Here is a 26,488-nt window from a genome sequence, read left to right as displayed (position 1 = left end):
AAAACAGAAAAAGGCAAATATATCAGCTAGAAAATATATATGATGAGTGGAACCCTTTGCAGACAACCACAGTAGTAGGATTAATCCTTTTCTCTAGGAAAGTTTTAAGCCGACAAGTCAAAAGTCAAAAGATTTATCGTCAAAATGTATGCAGCTAAAAATAAACCGTAAAAAGAAGCCGACATCCAAAGCCAACAATTTCTTACATCTAGCAAGGAAGGCCTTGTGCCTTTGTTGTGTCAACTTTGAAAAATGAGGAAATACAGCAAGTTTTCACCCAAGAATAGCATATATAAAAACTTAACACCCAGTTCTGCTCTGGCTCGATGGCAGAAGATACCACTATTGTAGCTTTAGATGAAACCACAGACAATGAATTTTCTAGAAAATCAGTTAGATCCAGACTGACTACAAAGACATCTTTTTATACTGCTGCCTCCTGCAGCAATATAAGACATCTGACTAATAAGTATGGACTCATGGCACTTTCCCCTCTCCCATTCACGTTTTCGGCACTCTCAATTTCACATAACCCCACATAATTTTGCCTTCCCCCCGGCACCCCGGCTTTTCTTGGTGGTCTAGCGGGCTTTCAGAGCAGGAGCGATCTTTCAGAGCAGGCTTTCAGAGCAGGAACTTCTACGCTCCTGCCCCGTGTAGTTCGCCAATAGGAAATGGCTGCCGTGAGCTCCCGTCGTAGTCTCTAGAGACTACGGGAACTCATGGCAGTCATTTCCTATTGGCGATCTACACGGGGCAGGAGCGTAGAAGTTCGCTCCTACCTCGAAATCCCACTAGACCACCAGGTAAGGCCGGGATGCCGGGAGGGAGGCAGGGGTGGGTCAGAGCCGGACCAGAAGATATACGCGGGTTTTTTTATTGCAAAACTCTTTTATTGATCAAAAGCACAATCAAAATCAACAAACCAATAAATACAGCGAGACCAAATTTTCAATACCAAAAAAAAAAAAAACCCAAACCCTCCCCCCACCCAAATAAAAAATATTAAAAAAAAAAAAAAAGGGGGCATGAAATTTCAGAAGAGCACAGGACATAAACCATACCAAAAATATGCAATCAAACATTCAATACATGGCTACGAGCATCGCGGTTTTTCTTAATTCGCGGTCCGGCTCTGCCCCTATCCCCCGCGAATAACGAGAGAGAAGTGTACTTCACGGATGGGAAGGATAGTCTATATAACTGGGTGCATGAATTACAGAAGTGGTGCTTTAATTAGTACTTACGCACACAAGTGCGATATTCTATAAGGTAGTGTATAACTGCAGAGATATGCACATGGGTGAGGTATGGGAGGAGCAAAGGCACATCTCCCACTTATGTATGTAACTTAGGAGAGTCCATTTACGCATGCCACCAACCAGGCATGCAAGGTTGCATCCAAATGTAGGTACACCAACTTGAGTTTATGCTAATATTCTGTAATGACATCTTGTGCACAGACATTGTTTAAAATTGGCACTCAGCACACCTAACCGGAGGCACCAAGTTATAGACTTAAACTCATGGGGCCTGATTCTGTATAGGATGCCGGTCTCAGCAGATGCCTAAGCGGCAGCTCAGAATTGCACACAGACATCCTATACAGAATTAACCAGCCTGATTCTGTAACTGGCGCACATGTCACGGGAGCTGGTTAGAGAATTGCGTTGCTACTGAGCTGATTGCAGCAAGGGAATCTCCCTGCCGTGATCAGCTCAGCGGCTGTGGCAGGGAAATCTTGCCCCCATGAACATCCCTGGTAGGATGGTATGCCTGATCCCTCCTGCAGCCACCCCTGAAACAATCCCCAGCAGGATGGATGCCCACTCCCTCCTGCCATCCCCCCCCGAACACATGATCCCCCAAACCCCCACCCTGACAAGGTTCACAAGATTCACATTGAGTTCTCAACCAGGTTACCTCTCCCCCACCCTCTGTTCCAGCTGTCCACACTGCCAAACTCCCTTTAACCCCTGCCACCTTTTCCTTCTTTTCTGAAACCACTGAAGAGGAAACTGTACATCTTCTCTCCTCCTCCAAACCTACTGCCTGCTCCTCAGATCCGATTCCCACCTACATACTCAGTGCAATCTCTCCCATCAACCCTCCTATCTGTCACATCCTTAACCTGTAACTCTCCACTGCAACTGTTCCCAATGTCTTCAAGCATGCCATAGTTACACCTCTCCTCAAAATCCCTCACTAGACCCCACATGCTCCTCCAACTATCACCCCATCTCCTCCTCCCTTTCTTATCCAAGCTACTAGAACGTGCTGTTCACTGCCACTGCCTGGACTTCTTTTCATCTCAAGCTATTCTTGACCCACTTCATTCTGGCCCTTGCTAAAGTCTCTAATGACCTGCTTCTGGCCAAATCCAATAGCCTCTACTCTATTCTCATTCTTCTCGATCTATCTTCTGCCTTCGGTACTGTTGATCACCACATACTTCATACTCCTTGATACACTGTCCTCACTGGGATTGCAGGGTTCTGTTCTCTCCTGGTTTTCATTCCCTCTCTCCCATTGCATTTTTAGTGTATGCAATGGGGGATCCTCATTCACTGCTCTCCCACTATCAATTGGTGTACTTCAGGGCTCTATCTTGGGACCTCTCTTTTTCTCCATAATACCCACTTCCTCAGTGCACTGATCTCCTTCCATGGTTTTCAGCATCACCGAGTACAGTTTGCTGACGATCCACACCAGGCATCTCTATAGGAACTCAGGCCCAAGTCTCAGCCTGTGTATCCAACATTGCCACCTGAATGTTTCACTGCCATCTAAAATTGAATATGGCCACGACTGAGCTCCTTATCTTCCCGCCTAAACCACCTTCCCCCTCCCCCCTTCTCTATCTCTGTGGATAATATTCTTCTCCTCCCTGCCTCGTTGGCTCACAACCTTGGGATTATCTGTGATTCCTCTTTCTCGTTCTCTGCTCAGATCCAACAAGCTGCTAAACTCTGTTGCTTCTTCCTCTATATTATTATCCAAATCCAACCTCTGCTTTCTGAGCCCTCTACCAAAACCTTAAGACTACTGCAACTTGCTTCTCTCAGGTCTCGTTCAACCATCTCGCTCCCCTTCAATTCTCGCAAAATTCTGTTACACAACTTATATTCTGTGAGAGCTGCCACGCTCACATTACTGCTCTCCTCAAGTCACTTCACTGGTTCCCCATCCATTTCTGAATACAGTTCAAACTCATCTTACTGACCTACAAGTGCACTCACTCTGAAGCCCTCCAATCTCTCTCCCTTTTGCTCCCCTGTGTGAACTCCATTCATCAGGCAAGTCCCTCCTATGTCCATCCTATCCATTCTCTTTGCAAGAAATTATATGTCCTGTCTGTCCAATTATATTGTAAGCTCTTCCAAGCAGGGACCGTCTATTGCGTGTTGATTATACAGCACTGCATATGCTTTTCAGTGCTATAGAAATGCTAAATAGTAGTAGCAGTAGAAATATAAACACATGGTGAACACAGCTATATTTACCCACTCTGACAGAAGATATCTTTCAAACTCAAACATCAAGATACCTAACTCAGTGGTTAGTACCCAAATACCTACTGATAACTGTTTTTTAGAAACATAGAAACATGATGGCAGATAAAGGCCAAATGGCCCATCTAGTCTGCCCATCCGCGGTAACCATTATCTCTTTCTCTCCCTGAGAGATCGCATGTGCCTATCCCAGGCCCTCTTGAATTCAGACACAGTCTCTGTCTCTGTCTCCACCACCTCTTCCGGGAGACTGTTCCACACATCTACAGGAGGGACCCGATGCCAGATCGGTTGCGGGAGACCTCTCTGCAGAGGGGAGCAAGACTAGAAAAGGAGCCGCGGAGAGAGATTTACATCAAGGGGTCGAAGGAATCAGTTCAACTCCCTCGGAGAAGACCCTAACAGATGTCTGGAAAGTTCTCCAGGGAATGAATGGGACGATTCAAAAATCAGCTGAAGAAACAACTTCTTCGGTAAGCAAAGATGACTCTCTTACAAAAACAGTATCAAACATGAAAATTGATGATTTGAAGTTCAGTTACCGAGGACATAACTGCTCTAAAAACTGTTACAGAGACTTTGACTAAAGATAAATTAATGGTTCATAAGAAGATAGAGCAGTTAGAAAATTTCAACAGAAGATTAAACTTGAGGAAACTGAATTTTCCCAGAACATCGGAATGTTCTTCAGTAGAATTATTTAGTAAATATATGGTTCAAATATTGTTTTTTGCTCTTGAAGCTATTCCTCCACTGAATAAAATCTATTATTTACCTGGTTCAAATAAACACCAAGGGAGCGAAATACCACCGACAATTCAGAACATACAAGATCCCCAAAATCAAAATCAAGCAATGGATCAGGGAAACATATCAGAAATTTTGGAAATATCCATCACAATAATTACTGCTTAACTCTTCTTTCGTAAGGCACAGACCCCTTTCATGGGACAAAGAGTATGGATTTTCCCAGATGTAAATAAAGAAACCCAAGAAAGGAGGAAACTTTTTCTTGTAATAAGGCAAGAGACAAAAAATTTAGGTGCCACTTTTCAGCTGGTTTATCCATGCAAGTGTCTCATTAAATACTTAGGAATAAAATATACTTTTTTTTTAGCCCAGAACATCTCAGGAGCTTTCTGGACTTAAAGAAGATCTCTAGGGCTTAATGGGTTTAAGATTAAATAGGAGTGATACCCGTAAATGCCCGATTAACTAGAATTTTCTTTTTTCCTCTATAAGATAGTGAAGTCTCACATGTAAGCCGATCCCCCTAATGTCTTTAATTGGGGTCTAATGAGAATGTAAAAGTAATATTGTTTCATTATATTTTGCTTATTTGTTGCTACTGTTTCGATTTACTAACGCAAGGGTTTTACTTGTACTGATTTACAAGTTACAAATAAAGAATTTAAAAAAATAAAAAATGTTAAAGAGAACAGGCCCGAGAACAGAACCTTGAGGCACACCACTGGTAACATCCCTTTCCTCAGATCCATACATACTTCAAGTCAACCTAGATAACAATATGTACACACAAAGAACAGCAAGTACACGAGACAGTGTCATCCATACTATGCCCTCTAAGCTGAGTGGGAGTCCTTCAGCTAAAGTCTTGCCAGTATGAGTTGCTCTTTCATTATCACATTTTCAATAGCGAGAGTCAGAAAAACTCCGCAGGACTCCAGGAAACCTGCCTGATTGAAAAACACAATATTGATGCACTGCTCCCCCACTGGCAGAAACGCACAACTTAGAAAGAACAGTAGTTGTCTGGTCTCGTGAAAATGGATTCTATATATTACTTCAGTTCTCCCTTATCCACAAGTATTTCAAAGACATTTGCACAAGCTGCAAAACACATTCTCCAACTAGCTCGGCAGATATTTGACACTGTACTAATAACATTTACTTCTAGACAAGATTTCCATTTTACACATTTCCAAACTCTGAAGAAATAAGGAAACTGGGTGAAAGACTGTTTCCAAAGAATATTTTAAAAATTAAAGGTACAGAAACACAACAAAATCTTTTTCAGAGAAAGGAAAATGGTAAAACCAGAGGACATAATTTGAGGTTGAGGGGTGGTAGATTCAAAGGCAATGTTAGGAAATTCTACTTTACGGAGAGGGTGGTGGATGCCTGGAATGCGCTCCCGAGAGAAGTGGTGGAGAGTAAAACTGTGACTGAGTTCAAAGAAGCGTGGGATGAACACAGAGGATCTAGAATCGGAAAATAATATTAAATATTGAACTAAGGCCAGTACTGGGCCTTAGACTTGCACGGTCTGTGTCTGTATATGGCCGTTTGGTGGAGGATGGGCTGGGGAGGGCTTCAATGGCTGGGAAGGTGTAGATGGGCTGGAGTAAGTCTTAACAGAGATTTCAGCAGTTGGAATCCAAGCACAGTACCGGGTAGAGCTTTGGATTCTTGCCCAGAAATAGCTAAGAAGAAAAAATAAAAAAATTTAAATTGAATCAGGTTGGGCAAACTTGATGGACCATTTGGGTCTTTATCTGCCATCATCTACTATGTTACTATGTTCTTTATTATTGAGTACAGACAATACAGTTGCACAGTGGCACCAGCCAGCTACTCTGAACTCTTACAAAGAGACCGACTGGGGCCTGTTGAAAAGAGAAGGAAGAATGATTTTTTTTCCACCAGGAAACAGAACAAACATCTACTGACAAAAACTAGTTGGAAAGAAATGAATTGAAGTTAAAGAGAATGTTTTACAATATTCTAGGATACGATAGTTTGGTAGCTGTGTTAGTCCATTTTTAAAGGTAATGAATAGTATATACGATATATGATGTGCTGAAACTGACAAAAAAAATCATATGGCTCTGTTTTAAAGATGATTTATGGCTTCTTTTAAGGATAACTTTGTAGTCTGCACCATTGTGCCGACAGGGTTTTCTGACAGATGTTAACTTAATCTTTTTGATCATGCTGAATACAGAGTCACCAGTTTACCACAGAATCAGAGAACTTTCAATTCACAGCATTTCTCCTTTTGAGCTGAGCAAATACTTTGGCCCTACACTTGCGTGATGTCCTGCTTCCATTTCAGCGTCTGGCATTCAGCACCCCTACTGTGGGATAGCACAAAATTGCTCGAGAAAAGCAACATTCCTGTAACCTAAGGCGCCAGAACATTATCAGAGTCAGAAATCAATATAGATTTTTCTTTTGTTCAGATTAACTATTTTTTTTATTTACTTATTTATTTATTTAGTTCCAGAACGGGTTGAATAATAACATTCATAACAGTTAGTAAACAAGACACATAACAGTTAACAACAAGGAACAAAGACTAAGGCGATAGGGTACAGTGAGATGAGTCTAGATCAGTTGTTCTGGATTAGCAGATACTTGAAGCCTGAAGCTTGCACAGGAAGAGTCAGTATGTGCAAAGGGAGAGAGTCAGTTTGAATATCTATTAAGAATACTGTGGTTTGGGAGTAATCGTTTTAGGGTCATTCTCAATTCTGGCCTGGTCATCTGACAGTTGCTATATTTAGCAGTAGAGATAATAGACAATGATCATGTGGGTGTCCCAGGGCTGAAGATACTTTTTCATTTGCACAGTACCCACAGAATGAATGGTTTTTCTTCCCATGCAGAAAGCTATGGTTTCCCCAGTCTCCTGTGTTCCTGGCTCCTGCAGGCTTCCCATTTAGAGTGGAACCTCATATCAAAAGTAAAGAATAATGAGGGACACACACCAACAGGGGACAGATCCATCACTGGTCCGTGGATCAGCGGTTGAAGAACTGTGATCTATGTGATGAGCATGAGTGAGAAGTGTGAATGAAGTGTTTTATATAAAATATAGCACTTGAAACAAATAAAGGGACTAGGATGTGAAGTTATGAGGTGAGGTGGTACCTCTATTTGAGCCAAGGCGGGCTGAGGGTTCAGCCATGACTTTGCTGAAGTCGCTTGAAGCTACATTGTGAATTGTGACTTTCCAATATTCCTATATGTGTTAAGAGTTTTGCGATCAAACATGAAAATAGACAGACAGCAAAAATCCAGGTAGGTTATTTTATAGTGAAGCTCTAAATCAGGGAGATCACATGTGTCAAACACAAGGCCCGCGGGGCTGAATCCGGTCCACCTGGCCTTCTTATGTGGCACGCGGCAATGCTCCCGAACTTCCCCTTCTCAAAGCCCAGCATATCCTCCCTCCCGCGCCGGTCTGACATCGCCATCACGTCGGAAAGTCTGCCAGCTTCGGAAGCGATTCGCCAGTGTTGTCCATGGCTCCCCCTCCTGCCTTCCGTCTACCACAGTCCACCCGGGTGGAAACAGGAAGTTGCGCGTCACTGGAGACAGACCGCGGCAGGCGAAAAGCAGGAGGGGGAGCCACATACAACACTACCAACTCGCTGAGGCCAGCAGACTCCTCGGCTTGGCGGCAACATCGGACCGGCGCCTGAGGGAAAGACACACTGGGCTGTTAGGAGAGAGGGACCAGCGCTGGAGGGAAAGGCATGCTGAGCTGTGAAGAGAGCGAGATGAAGGGATAGAGGTTGGACCTGGGGTAGTGTGGAGAATGAAGGAAAAAGATACTTGAAGGGAGAACCGTTGGGTAGAGAAAGGGAGAAATGGTGGACCTGGGGGGAGGGAGGGAGGCAGGCAGACAGGGGGAGAGATGGGATGGGGGCAGTTTAAAAGAGAAAGGGAGAGAAGTTGGATCTGGAGATGGAGAATTGATAGGTAGCTGAAAATTTAAAAAGGAGAAGGATGAGAAAGAGGGTGAGATTTGAGTGGACAGAGGCAGAAAAGAAAAAAAGGAGAAAAGTTGAAAGGGAAAAATTAATATGTTAGAGACAGGGACTGGAGCAAGAGAGAAGAGGAGAAAAAAAATGGACAGCAGACACTGCGAAGAGAACTAGAAGATAGACAAAATCAGAAAGAGAAACTGGGACTAAAAGCAAAATAACCAAATAAAAGGTAGAAAAAATAATTTTATTTTCTGTTTTGTGATTAGAATGTGTCAGATTTGAAATGTGTATCCTGCCAGAGCTGGTGTTAGACAGCAAGCGTGAACTAGGACCTAAAAGAGAGGAAAAGTCTTTTTTAATTATTTTGTAGCTGGTGTGGGGTTGGAGGGGTTGTATCCCTATACTTCTACTGAGACTAACCCTCCTCCTTTCCTGGCACGAAGCGTGGGATTTTTGCAGCAGCGGCAATTGATCCGACGCTCACAGAAGTTTTGTGAGCGTCATCGCCGCTGGCACTGGGGCCCACGCTGTGCGTCAGCAAAGGAGTGGGGAAGTATCTTACTAAAAAAAAATCCTGCCCGTGACTTAAGTTTGACACCCCTGAGGTAGATAATCAAGGACCACTTTAGTGTAGGGAGGTATCATCGCTGAAACACAGTCATGTTGCATCCCTACACTAAAATGGTCTTTGATTGCCTACCTGATTTAGAGCTTCATTATAAAAGTAACCTACCTGGATTTATGCTTGCATCTCACTGTATTGTCTGTCTATCAACTCGTGAGGTATTGGTTGTTCCCTCTTTGTTTCCACAGAAATGAAATAAAGCATACAGATCAGACACTGTTCCACTATTGGCAACAACATGGCATTCTTCATGAAATGAGTTAGCCCTGTCTTCCATCAATTATAAAGGAAAGATGTTCAGAGGTTACACAGAATCAGCCCTCTAATGAAGCACAGTTAGCTTGCAAATGTGAGATCACTAAGATGAAACAGATATAAATACTATTATATTTATGAACAATCACCTATGTGAAACAGGGTGCTCTACTCAGGCAGCGTGCTCCAAAACAAATCAGTTGACTTTGATCGGTGTTAATTTGCAGCTTTCCTTGAAGCTGGAAGTCTTGGTTAAGAATGCGTTCTCAGATTACTGCCTACGCTGACTTTCCCCGATAGCAAAATGGTCCTACTACTATTTATCATGTCTATAGCACTATCAGGCATACACAGCGCTATATGTCAAACACGGAATAGACAAACCCTGCAGACAAGCTGGACCAAAAGGTGCATCTATACACAGTGATCAGATGAAAAATTATAGAGGGAAAGCAAGACAGGAGGGTTGAAAGCAGGTTCAAAGAAATGGGCTTTGAGCATGGATTGGAACCCCGCCAGAGATGGAGCTTGATATATCGAGGCAGGCGGTTTGTTCCAGGGATACAGTGCAGCAAAGCAGAATGGATGGAGTCTGGAGCTGGCCGTAGAGGAGAACTGTACAGATAAGAGAGACTTACCCGATGAGCAGAATTCCCAGGGAGGAGTATAGGGAGAAATGAGAGAGGAGAGATACTGAGGAGCTGCAGAGTGACTACACTTGTAGGTCAGTAAGAGTTTGAACAGTATACAGAAACAGATAGGGAGCCAATGACGTGACTTGAGGAGAGGAGTACAGTGTTTCCCCGGTGGTTCGCGGTCCCGGTCATTCGCGCTATTTTCGGACCGCGAACCGCTGACAAGGAGAGGGCAGTGGGAGAGGCAGGAGAGAGCAGCCAGAGCGCCGCGAGTGCAGGAAATCACTTGTGGTACGCTCTGACCGCCTCTTCCTGCACGAAGTCGGGCCTTATCCAATCAGGAGCTGCTTTGAGAGAGAGAGAGAGACTTTAAGCCCATTACACTAAAGGGTGCTAGATGTGTCTGTCTGCCTTTCTTTCTGTCTCTCTCTCCCTGACCCCCTGCCTATCTCTCTCTGGCCCCCCAAGCAAACCAAGATTGCTCCCTGCCCCCCAACACACCCCTCCCCCCCAAAGCAGCCCCTTTTCCTTCTCCCCCTCCACTTCTTTCTATCTGTCTCTCTTCCTGGCCCCCCGAGCAAACCAAGATTGCTTCCTGTTCCTCAGCACACCCCTCCCCCAAAGCAGCCTCTTCCCTCTCCCCCTCCACTTCTTTCTATCTATCTCTCTTCCTTCCCCCCCGAGCAAACCAAGATTACTGCCTGCCCCTCAGCACACCCCTCCCCCAAAGCAGCCCCTTTCCCTCTCCCCCTCCACTTCTTTCTATCTGTCTCTCTTCCTGGCCCCCCGAGCAAACCAAGATTGCTTCCTGCCCCTCAGCACACCCCTCCCCCAAAGCAGCCCCTTTCCCTCTCCCCCTCCACTTCTTTCTATCTGTCTCTCTTCCTGGCCCCCCGAGCAAACCAAGATTGCTTCCTGCCCCTCAGCACACCCTTCCCCCAAAGTAGTCCCTTTGCCTCTCCCCCTCCACTACTTTCTATCTGTCTCTCTTCCTGCCCCCCCGAGCAAACCAAGATTGCTGCCTGCCCCTCAGCACACCCCTCCCCCAAAGCAGCCCCTTTCCCTCTCCCCCTCCACTTCTTTCTATCTGTCTCTCTTCCTGGCCCCCCCCCCCGAGCAAACCAAGATTGCTTCCTGCCCCTCAGCACACCCCTCCCCCAAAGCAGCCCCTTTCCCTCTCCCCCTCTACTTCCCTGTGCAGCAGTAGCAGCCAGACGCCTCGCAGCACCTCGAAGACACCCTCTTGCCGTTGCTCTCACTGCCGCACGCGCCACAAGCCACAAATGGAACACGGCACAGAAGCAGAAATCACAGCGGCAGGGATCACGTCGTTACAACAGCGCATGCGCGGGTAAGGGTTTTATTATAGAGGATAACCCACCTAGGTTATAGGTAGGCCACAGTAAATGTTGGAATGCCCTCAGATGTGCTCAAAAACTCTTTTTCATTAATATCCAGAAACTAGATGGATGGCTAATATGTCTGGACTTCTTTCAGCGTTTAAAACCCTTATCTGCATATCCCATTCATCTTCCCCTCTCCTCCCTGCAGAAATTGTTGATAGGGCAAGGTTAACAGGAAGACTGTGGAGGAGAAGAGGAGCTGGGAAAAGGTTGTTCTTATGCTCTACAAGTTAAGTTTCTGCATGTGATCTGAAGGGGAGAGAAGAGAAACAAAGTCCTCCCCCACCTCCCAAAAAATGGCCAAATGCATTTCTATGAGAAGCAATCCAACAGCTGCAGGATACAAACATTGATTTACTGTAAATATAGCAATTAAGAAGTTCCATCATTCAAACAGCCATCTCCTCAACTCCGCTCCTGATTACAGACAGCGGACCAACACGGACATGAAAGGCACAAACATGCACCGACATACCAGTCCAGACACATTTCTGGGTCAGGTCTTCCAATCCTCATTATCTGAAGCATACATCAACTCACACTGGCTACCAATCCAAGAAAGGATACTATTTAAATTCTACTGTATGTTACTTAAAGCCTTAAACGGAGACAGCCCAACCTACCTGAACAACCGCCTCATCCAAACCACCTCAATCAGACAAGAAAAAACACACACCCCATTCACACACCCCTCAATCAAAGAAGCAAAACAGAAAAAAAACTATACGATGGCCTCCTGGCCACTCAAGCAGCTAAACTAGATAACCAAATCTCCAATCTACTGATGACGACACCAGACTACAAGACGTTCAGAAAAGAAATAAAAACTATACTCTTCAAGAAATTCCTGAAACAGCTCTAACTTCAAACTTACCGTCCTTCCCCCCTCCCTCTTCCCGCCAAACAGAAACTATATAACCTACTCTTTACCTTCTAGAAAGGACAAATGTTCTTCCATTGTAGCCCTCCGTTTTTTTATCTCTTTTGTAATCCGCCTTGAACCGCAAGGTAATGGCGGAATAGAAATCTCTAATGTAATGTGGGGATGCCACAGTTCCAGGAAGGGGAGGATGCAGTGAATCCTAGTTACACCAATATCTAGTGGCCAGACTGAGGTCCTGTAGTTTCTGGGTTCCAAAGGAAGCTCTGATAAAACGACCTCCATCCAATGTCCCTAGTTGCGGGCTGCTTCTGCTGCCTGCATTGAATCGGCGAAGTAAATTGAGAGAGGGACAAGGAAAATCCCTCATCAGCTGCGAATGAAGACTCAGGATGCCAGAGTTCCTCAGAGACTGGGTGTCTGGGTCTGATTGGGATTTATTAACCACCTTTATAAGCTTTGAAATGGACTTGGTTCAAGAACACTTGTTAGCAGGAGGTTTGGAACGGTGCTTAATTTAGGGATCACCTTAAAATGTTAGTGTTAATTTAAAAAAAAATGCTATGGAAGAAATTTAAGAGCAAACTGGGACATCCATGAACAAACTTTTTAGAAGTATTTCTTCTCCAAATAACTAAAACATCAAAACCTAGGGCTCCTTTTACGAAGCCGCATTAGCGGCTTCAGCGCGCGCGACTTTTAATCAGGCGCTAGCCAGAAAACTAACGCCTGCTCAAGAGGAGGCGGTAGCGGCTACCGCGGCTGGCGGTTTAGCGCGCTCTTAGGCACGTTAAACCGCTAACGCGCCTTCGTAAAAGGAGTCTCTAGAGCTTAAAGAGATTTGGGGCTCCTTTTACAAAGCCGCGTTAGCGGCGTCAACGCGCGCGACTTTTAATCACGTGCTATCCCCCGCGCTAGCCAGAAAACTACCACCTGCTCAAGAGGAGGCGGTAGCGGCTAGCGCGGCCGGCAGTTTAGCGCGCGCTATTTTGCGCGTTAAACCGCTAACGCACCTTTGTAAAAGGAGCCCTTTGACTACCAGAAAATTATAATATTGTCATATTTAATGAATTATTGCACCTTTTAAAACCTATGTTCGTTATTAAACCCATACCCGACTCACGCCTGCAACCAATCTGGATGACCTGAAGCAATATCTAGGGAAGGGGTAAAACGCGGACCTCATGGACCTCACGGATCTAAAACCGCGCGTCCTTAAAAATCCGAGGTCCGTGCCACTTTTAGTCTCTGGCTCCGACAGAGCTCTATGACAATTTAACTCTGACGGATCCTAATGCTTTTCCCTCCCTATGTTAGGATCCGTCAGAGTTAAATTGTCATAGAGCTCTGTCGGAGCCAGAGACTAAAAGTGGCACGGACCTCAAAAGTGGCGCGGACCTCGGATTTTTAAGGATGCGACGTGCAGTTCAGATCCGTGAGGTCCGCGAGGGAGCCGGGGGCCTGCGCTGAGCTGCAGGGAAAGCGAAGGCGGACTTGTCAATGCACGGACCTCGGATTTTTAAGGACGTGCGGTTTTAGATCCGCGAGGTCCGTAAGGTCCGCGTTTTACCCCCTTCCTCAATATCTAGGCTCCTCTTTACACAATTTGAAAGTTGTAGCCTGTTGGAGTCAGACTGAAAACAAATGCACGATATAAGCAGGGGAAAGGCAAAATAAAAAGCCTGCAGGCTACCAGTTTAAAAACCAACAAACAAACAAAAAATAGCAAAGCACAATCTTCTGCAACAAAATGCTGATTTCCTGGGTTTGCATTTGTAGTCGATCTACAGCAGCACATCAGATCAGGAAGACTTCTGCCTATCACCTATTCTTCACATACACCTTTGTATATAAAGCGACTAATGTAATAGGTAGAAAGATTCCGCGATACAGAAAAGAAAGCAACCATAACCCAAGACAAAGGGCTCCTTTTATCAAGCCGCGCTAGCGGTTTAACGCGCGCTAAACCGCGGGACGCGCCAGCCTGCTACCGCCTCCTCTCGAGCAGGCGGTAGTTTTTGGCCAGGGCGGGGGTTAACGCGCGATGAAAAGTCTCTCGCGCGCGTTAACTTCGCTAGCGCGGCTTGATAAAAGGAGCCCAAAGATACTAAAAGCAAAAGATTAAAGGGTCAAAATAAGGACAGAAAAGGAGAAAATCGGGGAAAAAAAAAAAAGGAAGCAACGGGGGGGGGGGGAAAAAAAGAAGAAAACGTCCACAAAGGAGGACAAAAATTAATAAAAGAAAAAGGGAGGAAGGGGAAATGAGACGCTGCCCTACCTGGGAAGGAAGGGAGAGGGCTGCCCCCGGCCTCTCTGCAGCCCGGCGCCCCGCATGTCACCGGCCCTGGGCGGGCTGCGGGCTCTCTCTGCCCCCCCGCCCGGCCGTCCCAGCGCTGCCGCTACTCCTCCGTCACCGCTGCCTCCGTCTGCTCCGCTCGTCTCCTGCGCGCGGCGACGACAGCTACTGCCGCTGCCATGGAAATGCCAGAGGCGAGCGCCGATTGGCTGCCGGGAATTCGGCTGTCTCGAGCTCGCTGATTAGTCGGCCGCCGAGGGGGCGGGGCTGGCCTCAGCGTTCCAGTGTCCAGTATTTCGTTACGGGTTGTATTTTCCCTTTGTTCCACCCTAGTCTTCTATTTCCGTCCCCCCCCCCACCCTCCCTTTTTTTTCCCGGGGCTGTTGCTGCAATAGCAGCCTTTTAGGAATGGGAGGTTTTACACTTCCTGCTGCTGTTGCATCATTTGCAGGATAGTACATGCTTCTGGCAGTCCTGCTGCTAAAATGTGCAAAACACCAGATCTGAGAATTTGAAACATACCAGAAAAATTCCCCAAGATTTGGAGGGCATTAGTGCAATCTGTTTGTGTTAAACTGGTACAAGTTGGCATATAAGAAACATTTGATCCACCCAGCTTTGTATTTCCTTCAAGTAATTTTCAGGACCCTGGATCCTCCCCTCTGATATACATACATAGCAAAGTTCAATATATTTTTACAGGAGTGTTCAGAGGTGGGTGGAATGATAATATATGTAAAGCTAATTATCAAAGTTTCAAAAAGGAAGATCTTAGGGATTGATATTTTATATGGACAAGAGATTTAATTGAAGATATTCAAAAAATAGCTGAGAAAGGGGAAGTACTACTAAGAGGTGATTTTAATATGCCAAATGTTGATTTGGGGTCTTCTAACAAGTAATTTTAATATGCCAGATGTTGATTGGGGCATCCTTACTTTGGGGTCTTCTAACAGGTGATTTTAAAATGCCAGATGTTGATTGGGGCATCCTTACTTTGGGGTCTTCTAACAGGTGATTTTAAAATGCCAGATGTTGATTGGGGCATCCTTACTTTGGGGTCTTCTAACAGGTGATTTTAAAATGCCAGATGTTGATTGGGGCATCCTTACTTTGGGGTCTTCTAACAGGTGATTTTAAAATGCCAGATGTTGATTGGGGCATCCTTACTTTGGGGTCTTCTAACAGGTGATTTTAAAATGCCAGATGTTGATTGGGGTATCCTTACTTTGGGGGTCTTCTGGATAGAAGTAGGGAGATCCTGCATTTTCTACAGGGGGAACTATTCCAGCAGTTGGTAATGGAACCCACATGGGATGGGATCATACTGGACTTGGTGTTAATGAATGGGGAATGCATTGTTTATGTTATACTGCAGTGATCTTCATTATTTTTTTTAAGCTGGAGCCACTTTGGATCCAACTCAGCTGAAGGAAAGCCACCAGCTATCTTCCCATGTGAGGCTGTGACACTGCTGACCAGTGTGTGTCAATGACATCTACTCAGCAGCCTGTCTTCAAACTTGTGTGTATGCTGAAGAAGACAGGCATTTCCAAATGCATTTTTTTCATCTCCTGAGAAGTGTCTTCTTCAAGCATGTGGCTTTTCCTCCTATCCATTTTCTCTTTTGCCACGAGCTTGGGTAGAGAGGCAAAGAGTAGCATAAAAACAGCAAGAATGATGATGAGGGCTGCCCCAAGAGGACTTCAGGGGTTGTGACTGGCAGTACATTGTTATAGTGGGTGATCTCTAAACTAAACTAAAGCTTAACTTTGTCTACCGAGTCATGATTCTGAGAAGGCTGGACTCGGTTTACAGCAATTAAATAAAGAGGGAATGATTTACAAATGATAAATAGAAGATAATAGCAAAATTTCAAAAGAATTCATTTTCAAAATGTTTGGCAAATAGAGTAGTTTTTAAAGATTTACGGAAAAATTGAAATGAACTGGAACTCCTTAAAAAAAAGGGGAGTTGAGAGAGTTTAAAGACCAAAGATTGACTGAAGATCTTGACTCCTTTAATCCCTTTTGTAGAAGGAAGGGAGAGTTTAAATTGTTGGATACCTCTTGCACAGGAGAATCGGTAAACATGACGAGCAACGAAGCTAGTGAAAGGTATGGAGAACCTGGACTACGAGGAACAACTTAGGAGACTGGGGTTGTTCTCCCTTGAGAAGAGGAGACTGCGAGGGGATCTGATCGAGACTTTCAAAATACTGAAAGGATTCGACAAAATGGAGCAGGGAAAGCAGTTATTTAAAAAGTCCAATGTGACAAGGGCAAGAGGACATAGACTGAAGCTGAGGGGGGACAGGTCCTGGACGAATATCAGGAAGTTCTATTTCACGCAGCGAGTGATGGACACCTGGAATGCTCTCCCAGAGGAAGTAATAGCAGAATCCACCGTTCTAGGATTTAAGGGTAAACTAGATGCACATAGAGTGATACGGGTAAGGGTAAATTAGATGCACATCTCCCTTGAGAAGCATACAGTGATATGGGGACTAAAACTATGCCAGGGTACACCTGGCGGTGCCTCCACGTGTGCGGATCACCGGACTTGATGGACCCAGGGTCTGATCTGGAGATGGCAATTCTTATGTTCTTATGTTCTAAGGAATAAATGGATTAAAGATACCATGTACAAAAAATACAAGTGCATTTAAATTTAATTCTAAAATAAACCGGGAGCCAATGAAGACTTTGAAATAAAGGGGTCACATGGTCAAATTTACGTTTTCCAAAAATCAGCTTCGCAGCAGTATTCTGAATTAATTGTAATCTATGAAGACAAATTTTTGTAATGCTGAGGTAAATAGCGTTACAGTAATCAAGATGAGATAATATAATTGATTGAACTAAGATAGAAAAAGATGTAAGAACATAAGAAGTTGCCTCTGCTGGGTCAGACCAGAGGTCCATCTCGCCCAACAGTCCGCTCCCGCTGGGGCCCATCAAGTCCATGACCTGTAAGGTGATCCTTGTCTAAAACCCTTTAATCCCCTTTATCCTTCTATCTATACCCTTTCATAATCCAATCCCTACCTCTATCTGTATCGCTCAGTCCCCGTATCCTTCAGGAATTTATCCAGTCCTTCTTTGAAACCCCGTAGTGTACTCTGTCCTATCACAACCTCTGGGAGCGCATTCCAGGGGCCCACCACCCTCTGAGTGAAAAAGAATTTCCTAGCATTGGTTCTGAACCTGTCCCCTTTCAATTTCTCCGAGTGCCCCCTTGTTCTTGCGGTTCCCAATAGGCTGAAGAATCTGTCCCTATCTACCTTCTCTATGCCTTTCAGGATCTTGAAAGTCTCTATCATATCTCCTCTGAGTCTCCGCTTTTCCAGGGAGAAAAGCCCCAACCTTTCTAACCTGTCTGCGTATAAAAGGTTTTCCATACCTTTTATCATTTTCGTCGCTCTTCTCTGAACCCTCTCTAGTATCGCCATGTCCTTCTTTAGGTACGGTGATCAATATTGGACAAAGTACTCCAGATGCGGGCGCACCATCGCATGATACAGCGGCATGATGACTTCCTTTGTTCTGGTTGTGATCAGTGTTCCCGCTAAGCTGCGCTGGCGTGCGCTGGCGCACAAAATATTAACTGGCAGCGCACAAGTTTCTCGTCACAGCGCACACACGTGCTTGCAGGCAGGCGAGCTGGCAGTCCATGTAACGCATCGCAAAGGTAAGGGGAGGCTGGGGGAGGAATCGGACGTCGGGGTGGGGGTGTTTTAATGTATTTATACTTTTGTGTAGAAGCTGGAATTGATAGATTGTCTAGAAATTGAAAGCATCAAACGTATTGTCTTCTGGACTGTTTTTAATTTACAGTTTACACATATGGATGTAACAGACATAACTACATTTGTTGTAAAACATTTATTAAGATATCATTTCATCCCTACAATTTCTGTAGACTGTTTTAAAATAAATTTGAGTTTTTCTGGTAAAAAAAAAAAAAAAAATTAAGAATTTTGTACTTTCAAGAATTAATGCGTTGTTTTGTGTTCTTAAAAATATTATTTAACGTTATTTAATTTAGCGTGTAGGCCTAAAATTCCTTTGAATACCTCGTCCTCATGTATCAGCAACTTTGACAACATATTTATTTGGCTCATAACTTGCTGGCGCCCGATATTTTTAGCTCACAGTGAAAAAAGTTTGCTCACAACACCCGCCCGCTTAGAGGGAATACTGGTTGTGATACCCTTCTTAATAATACCCAACATTCTGTTTGCTTTCTTTGAGGCACTTCATTGTTGTATCCACCAGCACACCCAAGTCTTTTTCAAGGTTACTTTCCCCTAGTACTAATCCCCCCATTTTGTAGCTCAACATCAGGTTCTTTTTCCCTATATGCATGACCTTACATTTCTCTATATTGAAGTTCATTTGCCATTTATTTCCCCACTCCTCCAGTTTGTTTAGGTCCCTTTGTAGGACTTCACATTCCTCCGCGGTTTTAACCCTGCTACAGAGTTTAGTGTCATCCGCAAATTTTATAACTTCACACTTCGTCCCTGTTTCTAGGTCATTTATAAATACATTGAACAGCAGCGGTCCGAGCACCGACTCCTGCGGAACACTGCTCGTGACCCTCCTCCAGTCCAAGTAGTGACCCTTCACTCCAACCCTTTGCTTTCTGTCTGCCAACCAGTGTTTAACCCATCTATATACGTCCCCTTCCACCCCATGGTTCCACAGCTTCCTAAGTAGCCAATCATGGGGTACCTTGTCAAAGGCTTTTTGGAAGTCAAGATAAATGATGTCTATGGGTTCCCCTTTGTCCATCTGGCTGTTTATCCCTTCAAAGAAGTGCAGTAAGTTCATTTGGCACGATCTTCTCTTGCAGAAGCCATGCTGGCTCGCTTTCATTTGTCCATTTTTTTCTATGTGCTCACAGATGCTGTCTTTTATCAGTGCCTCCACCATCTTGCCTGGAACTTAAGTCAAGCTTACCGGCCTGTAGTTCCCCGGGTCACCCCTTGATCCCTTTTTAAAGATAGGTGTAACATTTGCTATTTTCCAGTCCTCCGGGATCTCCCCAGTTTTCAAGTACAGGCTGCAAATTTGTCGGAGTGTTTCCGCTATTTCGTTTCTTAGTTCTTTTAATACCCTTGGGTGGATTCCATCCGGGCCTGGTGATTTGTCGCTTTTCAATCTATCTATCTGTTGGAGGACATCCTCACGGCTTACCTCTATTTGTGACAGTTTTTCCTCTTGGTCTCCACTTATGATCTCTTCGGGTTCAGGTACATTTGAAGTGTCCTCTCTTGTGAAGACTGACGAGAAGAACTTGTTTAACCTGTCAGCTACCTCTTTTTCCTCCTTTACTACTCCCTTTCTGTCTCCATCATCCAACCTTCCTCAGCATTCCAGCATTCCAGGAGCATAATTTGGGAGAGCAGAAGCAGAGTTGTGATGTATATTGCATATCTTATAAAATATGTAGGTACACATATAGGGGCTGATTCTACAAATGTGTCCGGATTGTAGGCAGCGGTAAGCGTCCTACAGTTGTCTCACTAGCCAATCGGGACGCATGGTTTTTGTTTTTTTTTTAAATCCATTCCGCAAAGAATGCCTACAATATAGGCATCTGACTCGCACCTATGGAAGCATCGAGGTACGCCTACCAATGCCCAAGGCTGGCATGGGCGTGGTTTCCATCAGAAGTGGCCTTGGCGTCCGTAAGCATCCTTATGCATCTCTGAAGGAGCGAGACAGATGCCGTACCCTTTAAAATGCTTGTCTACATTTAAGGTGTCGGTTAGAAAATAAAGACACAATTCTCTAAAGGATGCCGATGCGTGATGGCAGCCACTTAGGCGGCCGCCAAAGATCGGTGTCCTTTAGAGAATCAGGCACACATGTACACTATCTTCAAAGCCGGTGTAAATTTAAATGCCTGTTTTGTAAAGGCACACAGCTGCCTGGGTTGTCTTGTTAAAAAAAGGTGCCCTTTTGAATTTCAACATAGGTATGCTATTATAAAATTACTCCACAATGAAGACAATTTCCAAAGGCCATTTATGTGGGTAAATGGGCTAAAAATTGTTCTTTTAGTCTGGTTTCAGGCCTTATTATTTTGTTTTGTCTGCAGCAGCTTTATCAAACCCCCCACCCCTGACACTACAACCATAGTTAAATTTGTCATGTCTCAGTTTTTAGGGATTGTCCCTTATTTGGGATTAATGCAACAGCACCCTCCTGTCCCTAATTTAGCAGAGAAGAAATACTGGATTTCTCTTTCTCTCTTCTGCCCAATCTATAGCCTGAATCAGCTCACCTCTCCTCTCTCATTCAACCCCTATCACCAGCAAAAAAAGAAAAAAAAGTGGTGATTAATACCACGTCAGCAATTTGTAGAACTAAAACAGAGGGAGAGGCTCTTGGAAAGGGGGTGAGTAATGGAAAGAGAAAAAAAAAGATTGGTTAGAAGAGAGTCAGAGAGGTAGATAAAGGACTTTTGGTGAGGGATAGGGGATGAACGAAGGTAGAAAGGACCTTGGATTGTGAGGGGCTAGGGAGAGGAATCCAAAAGAATAATATAGGAAGGAGACAAAAAAAAAAAGAAAGAGAACAGAGACAGTAGAGAGGAGCAGGCTGGAAGCTCAGGAACCAGGAAATGAGAGCAGGCAGAAAGAGGAGATAAGGAGGAAATAGATCCACTCTGATGCAGAGAAGGAAGGAACAGCATTTAAAAAAAACCCACACTAGAGAGGAAACAAAACAAGAAAGATAAGACTGACTGCAGAATGTAAAAACACAGTACTGAACCAGAAAATCAAGCTAGAGACACCAGTGGCTGAAAGCCTTTATTGTATGATAGAGAATATTAATGACTTATCAATGTAAAATATCCAGGGATTCATTTCAAAGTCTTAGAAAGAGATACACCTCCCACAGACAGTTTACATGTTAGGAACACCTGGATTTTGTGGATTGATTTTAATTTCTCTGGTGCATAATGTTCTGCCCCTCGGCAGCTTTCCACTAGTTTTATGTCATAGTTCTAAGATATATTAATGCTATTCTCACTTCCTTGAACTCTAGCGCTGCAGTCATTTGTTGCCATGATATGTGAGCAATGCATCCGCTATAATAAAACCCTTAGTGCGCACTGCGCATGCGCACTTCAAACGGCGTGATCCCTGCGTCCATGATCTGTGCTTCCGTGGCCCCGCATGCGCAGTAGAGTAGAACTCTGCCTGCGGCAGTTCCCCATCGCCCTCCCTCAGCAACGCTGCCGACCGCACGGTTCCCTGCCCCACCCCTGAAAAGGCCCGCCGACCAACCCACTCCTCCTGCTGCCCAGAGCACCTACCTGACAACCCCAGACACCGAACTCCACGGACACCAGCTCCTCGCACCCGGGGCTGCCACCCAGAACTCCCCCACTTCTGCTGACCCGTGCCCCGGCCTGTCCCATAGGGCGCCCCATCAATCCTGGCCCAAAATAGCCGGCCTGGACCTAAGGCAGAGGAGACATTCGAACGCCAACAAAGCAACAGGTACTCTAATGATGCTGGATGGAGTGAAAAAGGTGGAAATAGGAAAAGTATAAGGGGAAATAGGAATATGGGTAGGTAAAAAGAAGGGAGAAGGGCTACTCCTGGAAAGGGGGAGCAGGGAAGGGGTGCTGCTGGACAGAGGGGAGGTGGAAGGAAGAAAAGCTACTGCTGGACAGGGGGGAGAGCCAGAAAGATAGGGGGGCAGCGAGAGAGGAAGAAAGACAGACATACAGAAAGAAAGAAATAAAAATTGCCTAAGTCTACATATCTATTCTAGCATCCGTTAATGTAACGGGCTAAAAAAGTTGTGTTTAATGTAGTCTCATGCATGCTGCAGCCGCTCTTGCTTACCTGTATAAGCTTCACCGCTAGTGATCTTTTCTCCTATTTCCTCCCCTCTCTCAACTGGGCTTGGATCCTTTGTTTTCCTGCTGTATCACCTCTATAACCTTTGCCCTGATGGGTCAGCAAGGGTATGACCTCTCTCTGTAACCTGTTATCAAGCTCTGTCCCTATTGGTCTCTTCTCTTTACCCCCCCCCCTCCAGCCTCGGGGATAGGGTTGCCGAATGGTTCCAGAAAACGAAGAATGGATTGAGACATCCAGGTTTTTACTTCCACTGAAAGCAATGGAAGTAAGGAAGACAGGTAGAGAGACATCTGGGCTTTAATTCCATTCGAAGCAATCCATCCTCTTTTTTTCTGGAGCCATATGGTAACCCTACTTGTGGATGTTCCTTTTGAACCCTTTGTCCCTATGAGTCAGTCATGCTTTTCCTTGTCTAGGAAGCACACATGCTTCTCGCCCCCTCCAAACAGACGCATTAATGATTCAGCCTCTCACCTCTAGAACTACCTTAATCTACCAGATGACTCTTCAAATTCTGCCATAAACCTTCGTACCCTCAGTTTCCTATCTTCATCTACTAGAGCAGCACTCTGAAATACAGAAGTCCCTTGCCCTGGGGCAACAAATTTCTGAAAACCTACTAACTGAGTAAATCAGCTACATTTATTCAAATAAAGTAAATCTCAGAAAAATTATAGAGACTTTCCGTGGGTTCGTTGATGCGCAGTAGGAGCCTTCGGCGGTTTTGTGACGCATGCGGCAGTTTCCCCAGCGATGTTCCTGCCCCGATCTCTGACGCCGACTGACTTCTGACGACGCCTCTCCTTCTCACCCCTGGACCAGCAGTGGCAGCAGCCGCGGGGCATTTGCTAGGCCGGCCCACTTCGATAATGCAAAGTGGGCCGGCCTAGCGGATGCTGTACAGTGAGCAGGTAAGGGAGAAGGGGGTACTACTGGACAAGGGGGAGGTAAAAAGAACGGAGAAGGGCTACTGTTGGACAGGGGGAGCAGGAAAGGGGTAAAAGGAATGGAGAAGGGCTACTGCTGGACAGGGGGAGCAGGGAAGGGGTAAAAGGAATGGAGAAGGGCTACTGCCGGACAGGGGGAGCAGGGAAGGGGTGCTGCTGGACATGGGGGGAGGTAAAAGCAAGGGAGAAGGGAAGATAGACAGGGGGCAGAGAGAAAGAAGAAAAAAAAAAACAAAAGACAGAGAGGGGGCAAAGAGAAATAAAGAAATGCCTAAGTCTAGCACCCATTAATGTAACGGGCTAAAAAACAAGTAAATTATAATCAAAGAGGGCGAGAGAAATAATCCACCTCAAATATTCATAAAACAAAAAAAAAATCATGTGCAAGGAAGTGGTATTAGCAGGGAATAAACATTGAAGTTGCAGCTGTAAAAAAGCTACAGGCACAATAAAACTTTGTTCTATTCCCCAGAAAAGGCATCAAATCTTGGATGTGTCATTGCACCAGCGATCATATTCTACATAGGATTCAGCTCACTGAAGCGGAAAGGTTCCAGCTGGTTGACAGCATTTTGACAGACAGGCTGCCACATACTAAGAGTGCTGGAGCACACCTCAGAGATTTAACACAGCTTTTGGTCTGTCAAGAGTGAAAGCCCTGTGGCGGCTGAGCAGTAACTTTTTGGGAGCAGTCATTTTGTGGTGCAGTAATTGAGTAGTCAGCGATGCCAGCAAGTCCCATATTTCTCACAGCTCGTTGGACTTCCTTACATCATTGTAAAGTATGGGAATTCCCAGCGACAGAAGGGATCCTTTTCAAGGCCAACCAGCTCACGTCCAGGGCTGGAGTAAGGGGCTGATGTTCAAAAGCATACCATATGAGTAAGGCTGGTTGTAGTGCCGGTGACGGGATAATTGCGCGCCAGACACCAGCGCAACGACAATTGCTGACAGTTCAGCGCAAGAAAGAAGCGCGCTGCGGGAAAACTTAGTTTTAATGAGCTCCGACTGGGGGTGGGGGGGGAAACCCCCCCCCACTTTACTGCATAGTGTTCGCGCTGCAACCCCCCCCCCCACATTATAGAGAAAACGGAACTTTCCCCCCCCAAAAATCAGAAAAAGTTCCATTTTCTCTATAATGGAGGGTTCCAACCCCCCAAACCCTCACCAACAGCAGCGCGAACACTATGCATTAAAGTGGGGTGGGTTCCCCACTCACACCCCGCTTCGGATCTCTTTAACCCTTTCAGGACCATAAGGATCGTAGGCCAATTTTTGTGGTTTTGACGACATTTTTATGGTAAAAAGGGCTTGCAGATGCCAAAAAATTGATTTTTTTTTGTGAAATATCATTATTTTTATTTAAAAAAATCACACTTCTGGCTTATGGACAGTGTGGCAAGTGAATCTTCTCGTCAATCTGGCAACGACGCTAATGAATGAATGTCGGAACCAGTTTGTTTACATAAAGGCAGTATCCTATGGAATCCGTACATATCAAATTTAGAACTGTAGACTATCCCAATCAAAATTGATAGGATTTTAAAGTTATGGGACAAATAGGTCCCTTGGTCCTGAAAGGGCTACAACTAAGTTTTCCCGCGGTGCGCTTCTTTCTTGCGCCGAATTGTCAGCGCTGGATTGTCGGCACGCTGGTGTCTCGCCCGCGACTGACTATGAACCGTAGTGCCATTCTAGCTTATACATTAGTTCAGCCTCAGAGGCACAAAAGGGTTCTCGGGGGCTTTTACCAATTTTACCAAATCTGATGACTGTAAACTATGGGGAGTGCTTTGCCAAGATAGTAGGAACTTGAAATAAAGTGGAGCAATACCATAACATATTTTAGATACCAGATAACTATCTTAAATTTAGTCAGATGGAAAAAGGCAGGCAGTGAAGAGATTTGAGGGATGGTCTCTCAGATTACAGTATGGCTGCAGTGTTCTGAGCTATGTGTAATGCACCAGTCAACAAGCAGGTACTTCCAAGCATAACAGATTACAGTAATTTATTTTTATTTGACTCATCCCTTTCATTGGTAGCTGATTTAAGTACTTCCTTATCCTCAGAGGGCATATAATTTGTTTCTGCCTGAGGCAATGGAGGATGAAGTGACTTGCTCAAGGTTGCAGGAGGTGGCAGTGGGGTAACAGAATTCAAAAATGAGTGGGGTAAACATAAAGGAATCCCGTAAGGAGGGCTTGAAAACAAACAAGCTTAGCGGTGATTAGATGACAGCACTAGTAATTGAAAAGCAATGCCAGTGCCAGGCAGACTTCTGCCATCTGTGCTCTGAAAATGGTAAGGAAAAATCAAGTATGCCTATGTAGAATCACATCACACATTATGAGTTTATAATAACATAAGAATTGCCGCTGCTGGGTCAGACCAGTGGTCCATCGTGCCCAGCCGTCCGCTCCAGCCATGGCCCTTAGGTCAAAGACCAGTGCCATAACTGAGTCTAGCCCTACCTGCCGTTCCGGTTCAGCAGGAACTTGTCTAGCTTTGTTTTGAATCCCTGGAGGGTGTTTTCCCCTATAACAGCCTCCAGAAGAGCGTTCCAGTTTTCTACCACTCTCTGGGTGAAGAAGAACTTCCTTACGTTTGTACAGAATCTATCCCCTTTTAACTTTACAGAGTGCCCTCTCGTTCTCTCTACCTTGGAGAGGGTGAACAACCTGTCTTTATCTACTAAGTCTAGTCCCTTCATTATCTTGAATGTTTCGATCATCTTGTTGGGCAGACTAGATGAATTGTACAAGACTTTATCTGCCGCCATCTGTTAATACAATATTTCAACTGCCTTTATAAGTTGTAACTTAAAATATTCGTAACCCCAGCTCTGACCTAATCAACTAAAAACAACTCTGTAGCATAACATCTGAATTCCATACGACCAAAAGAAAGGAATAGGCGATTCCTCACTGAAGAATACAACTTGGTCAAGAACAGCTGCCTATGACACCTAAAGAATTTCAGCTTTATGAAGAGCAAATTTATTTAGAGACACCTTTGGCTTACCTTCAGCCTTACACCATGATAAAAAAAAACCCCATCTGATAAGGTGCTAACTGGGAGCTACTGTAGATGTACTAGACAGGATTGGTAAGACCTCATGGGTTCCGATCCAATTTTTGGCCAATTCTAAAAGAGCTATTAATGCACTAAAAAAATTTTTGCACATGCACAGAGCCGGCAGGGGAAGCCCGAACAGCTGAGAAATAGGGGAAGCCACCTCTTGCCACTCAGATGTTTGGTCAAGCATAATAAATTCTAAATATCATATACAACTGATAGTGAATTGTAAT

General features: G+C 44.8%; 1 protein-coding gene across 4 annotated transcripts in view; it reads right to left on the bottom strand.

Moving 5' to 3' along the window:
• TPST1 (tyrosylprotein sulfotransferase 1) overlaps positions 1–14,613 on the bottom strand; it is a 78,176-nt gene extending 63,563 nt beyond the window's left edge. For 2 of the 4 annotated variants that reach the window (XR_004537144.1, XM_033922724.1), the window contains exon 1: positions 14,325–14,613. The gene's annotated coding sequence lies outside the window, so the exon portion shown is untranslated. The remainder of the gene's footprint in view (positions 1–14,324) is intronic. The other 2 variants (XR_004537143.1, XM_033922722.1) reach the window with 1 other exon arrangement.
• Between the last annotated feature and the right edge of the window lie 11,875 nt (positions 14,614–26,488).

This window comes from Geotrypetes seraphini, chromosome 15 (assembly GCF_902459505.1).
Source record: "Geotrypetes seraphini chromosome 15, aGeoSer1.1, whole genome shotgun sequence".
Lineage (NCBI taxonomy): Eukaryota > Metazoa > Chordata > Amphibia > Gymnophiona > Dermophiidae > Geotrypetes > Geotrypetes seraphini.
Note: the sequence above shows the minus strand (reverse complement) of the source record. Positions and strands in the feature narration are given on the sequence as shown.